The sequence below is a fragment of the Babylonia areolata genome, chromosome 21 (assembly GCF_041734735.1).
Source record: "Babylonia areolata isolate BAREFJ2019XMU chromosome 21, ASM4173473v1, whole genome shotgun sequence".
Lineage (NCBI taxonomy): Eukaryota > Metazoa > Mollusca > Gastropoda > Neogastropoda > Buccinidae > Babylonia > Babylonia areolata.
The window spans coordinates 28,736,112-28,740,321 of record NC_134896.1 but is presented as its reverse complement, the minus strand read 5'-3'; positions in this window follow the sequence as shown (position 1 = coordinate 28,740,321).

Here is a 4,210-nt window from a genome sequence, read left to right as displayed (position 1 = left end):
CTTTTACATGTGTTTCTGTGTTTTCATTTGTCCCTTTTACATGATTCTGTGTTTTCATTTGTCCCTTTTACATGATTCTGTGTTTTCATTTGTCCCTTTTACATGCGTTTCTGTGTTTTCATTTGTCCCTTTTACATACGTTTCTGTGTTTTCATTTGTCCCTTTTACATGTTTCTGTGTTTTCATTTGTCCCTTTTACATGTGTTTCTGTGTTTTCATTTGTCCCTTTTACATGTGTTTCTGTGTTTTCATTTGTCCCTTTTACATGTTTCTGTGTTTTCATTTGTCCCTTTTACATGATTCTGTGTTTTCATTTGTCCCTTTTACATGTGTTTCTGTGTTTTCATTTGTCCCTTTTTTCTTTTTTTTTTTACACAGTCCTCATCATCATAATTAATGCGGTGTTTTGTTTTGTTTTACTTTTCTTTTCTTTTCTTTCTTTTCAATGGAATCACTGGTCTCTTGTTGTTTTGCTCTTGCTTCAAACCTAAGAGGAGGGAGGGCCCTTGCAGTTGGCTTGGCTGTGAATAGTGTTGATGACAGGGTTGTTTTTACCCAGTCCCGTCATTCTCTGCCTTTTGTTTTGTTTGGTGACGGTTTTTTTTGTTTTTTGTTTTTGTTTTTTCTAATCTTTTATTCCGTCCTTTGTGAACTAGTTTTTGTTGTTTATTCTTTTGTTTTTGTTTTGTTTGTTTATTTATTTGTTTGTTCGTCTCTTTTTGTTGTTGTTGTTTTGTGTATGATTTTTTTTTCTTTTGTTGGTTTTATGTTTGTTTGTTTTTCTCTGTCTGTCGGTCTCTGTGTCTTTCTCTCTTTGTCTCTCTCCCTGTCTCTCTGTCTCTGTCTTTTTCTCCTCTCTCTCTCTCTCTCTTTGTATCTCTCCCTGTCTCTCTGTCCCTTTCTCCCCCCCCCCCCACCCCGCTCTCTCTCTCTCTCTCTCTCTCTATATATATATATATATGTCTATGCCCCATCCTCTCTCTCTCCTTATCTCTCTCCCTGTCTGTCTCTTTCTTCCCTCTCTCTCTCTCTCTCTCTCTCTCTCTATATATATATATATATATATATATCTGTTTATGCCCCATCCTCTCTCTCTCTCTCCTTATCTCTCTCCCTGTCTGTCTCTTTCTTCCCTCTCTCTCTCTCTCTCTCTCTCTCTCTCTCTCTCTCTATATATATATATATATATATATATGCCCCATCCTCTCTCTCCCTCTCTCTCTTGATCTCTCTCACTTTATCTCTCCCTTTTGTTTTTTTCTTTTTTCTGTTTCTTGCTTCCATCTTTCGTTAAAACAATCTTCCCTCCCTCCTTCCTCCCTCCCTTTCCCTGATTCCTTTTTCTGAAAGTCTGTGATGAACATTGGTGTTGTTTTGTTGTTTTAGTTAATTTTGTTTTCTAATTAGTTCTTTTTTTTCTTCTTCTTCTTTTTTTTACCCCCATCATATTGAGCCAGGCATATCATGAAATCTCCAAAAGGAACCGGAGCCAGTTTACGTTGTAGCGTTTTGGTCGCCAGTCTGATAAGTATCACGTGTATGACTCATCAACTGTCACGTCATTCAGTATAACCATAAGTCAAGCTTGCCCCCCCCCCCCCCCCCCAACCTCCACACCACCACCACCACTACCCTAAAAACGAAAGAAACTAAACCGTCAGTAGCAGTCATTTATACACACTGTGAACTATGTATATATATATATATATATAGTACAAATATGTATTTCATCGTTGCTAGCATTTGTGTGTGTGCCGTTCACCAAGCCGTCACACCAAACCAAAACGAATAATAGTGATGTATCAAATGCTTGAGCATGATATAGGCTGTTAGGCTGGTTGTTGTTCTGATGTTAGTTTATGCCTGTGTGTGTATATATATATATATATATATATATATATATATATATATATATATATATATATATATATATATATATATATATATGATACAGGGATCACACAAAAAAAGTTACGGACCACATGGGAAAATGGAGTGTCTTTTTTCTTTTTTTTTTTTTTTTTTTCGTGAGGGCATCCTGAAAAGATGCCCAATTTTCCGCTAACAGCTATGCATATATGTATATGCAGTCAGGCCGAATGAGCCTCTCTCATAACCAAAGGTGGTTTCTTGCACAGTCACTTCCATTGTGGCCTAGAGCGATGACCTAGAGGTAACGCGTCCGCCTAGGAAGCGAGAGAATCTGAGCGCACTGGTTCGAATCACGGCTCAGCGGCCGATATTTTCTCCCCCTCCACTAGACCTTGAATGATGGTCTGGACGCTAGTCATTCGGATGAGACGATAAACCTAGGTCCCGTGTATAGCATGCACTTAACGCACGTAAAAGAACTCACGGCAACAAAAGGGTTGCTCCTGGAAAAAAATTCTGTAGAAAAATCCCACTTCGATAGGAAAAACAGGTACAACTGCGCGCAGGAAAAAAATGCAAAAAAAATGGGTGGCGCTGTAGTGTAGCGACGCGCTCTCCCTGGGGAGAGCAGCCCGAATTTCACACAGAGAAATCTGTTGTGATAAAAAGAGAAATATAGATACAAATTGTTTTACGGCTGAATAACTTTCATTTCTTTTCTTTCTCTCTCTTGTTTTTGAGAAACATTGATTTTTTTTTTTTATTTTTAGTGAATTGTCCCAGCTGTTGTTGCTACATATGTGCCCGAAACAAAAGTTTCTGTATTCCAGGAGAGGCCAGTAGTAGAACAATATGCAGAGTGCATAATCTGGATCATCTCTTGCTCGATAAAAAAAAAAAATAATGAAAATATTCCTCCCTTTAGTGGTCATTAACTTTTTTGTTTTGTAGTGAAGTATGTATGTTTTTTTCTGGAAAAAGACAAACTTGTTGAAACCACATTCAATCGGTAGCAAAAGACTGACCATCAAGTCATATCTGTTACTTCTTTGTCTTCTTCTTCTTCTTCTTCTTCCTCCTCCTCCTCCTCGTTTTCTTCTTCTTCTTCTTCTTCTTCTTCTTCTTCTTCTTCTTCTTCTTCTTCTTCTTCCTCCTCCTCCTCCTCCTCCTCCTCCTCCTCGTTTTCTTCTTCTTCTTCTTCCTCCTCCTCCTCGTTTTCTTCTTCTTCTTCTTCTTCTTCTTCTTCTTCTTCCTTCTCCTACTCCTCGTTTTCTTCTTCTTCTTCTTCCTCCTCCTCCTCCTCCTCGTTTTCTTCTCCTTCTTCTTCTTCTTCCTCCTCCTACTCCTCGTTTTCTTCTCCTTCTTCTTTTTCTTCTTCTTCTACACTTTGAAGAGTCATTGGGGTGCCGCACAAAAAGAACTGTTCACCAGATTCCCCCAGGTCTGTCGATTGTGGGTATAAAAAAACCCTGGGTCTCTTGTCAATGGTTTTCCTCACCATTACTATTCTGCAGTTCTGTCAGTCCATCGTTTGTTCGTTGGGGTTTTTTGTTTGTTTGTTTGTTTGTTTGTTTGTTTTTTTTCTTCTGTTCCCCTCCCCGTCTCCCTCCTTCAACAGCTCCTTGCAGGATAGTTTCAGCATGGCCATTGGATCTGGTCACGTGGCCATATCAGTGTAGTGTGCTTTTCTTGACTGATCGTCAGCAGATCCTCCTCCTCCTCCTCCTCCTCCTCTTCATTCGGTCGGGGGTTGCTGTTTGATGGTCTGCTGCATGTGTTGAGTGGTGATGTAATCGGTGTGTCTGAGGCTGAGTGTCTTTGCGACAGCACCCTCATTTCCGTGACTTGAATTCTTCTTCTTCTTCTTCTTTTCTTCTTCTTTCCAAATCCACCGTGAGGGCCCCATATGTCGCGTGCATCTCATACGAACGAGCAAATCCTGTGACATAGATTTTTCCATCCAACAAACCAAAAAATAAAAAAATAAAAAATAAAATAAAAACAATACAAAACACCACAACACCAAAATATAAAGTAAGACAGAAATGACAAACAAACATACCCTGCAGATTATGTACATACCTATTTCAGTCATTCTTGATTAAAAAAAACAAACTTTTAAAAGATGAAGAGGTAAACGCCGTGTATGATAATTATGTAACTGGTGGTGGGGGGCACTGTTGTTTTATTTGACGCAAAGTGATGGCAGTTTTCTTCTTCTCTCTTCTTCTTCTTTTTTTTAATTTTATTATTTTTTTAACATTGTCTTGTGTCGCATAAGGACCGGTTGCGCAACATGTATCATGGTGCCATGGGTTTTTTTTTTAACCAAGACAGA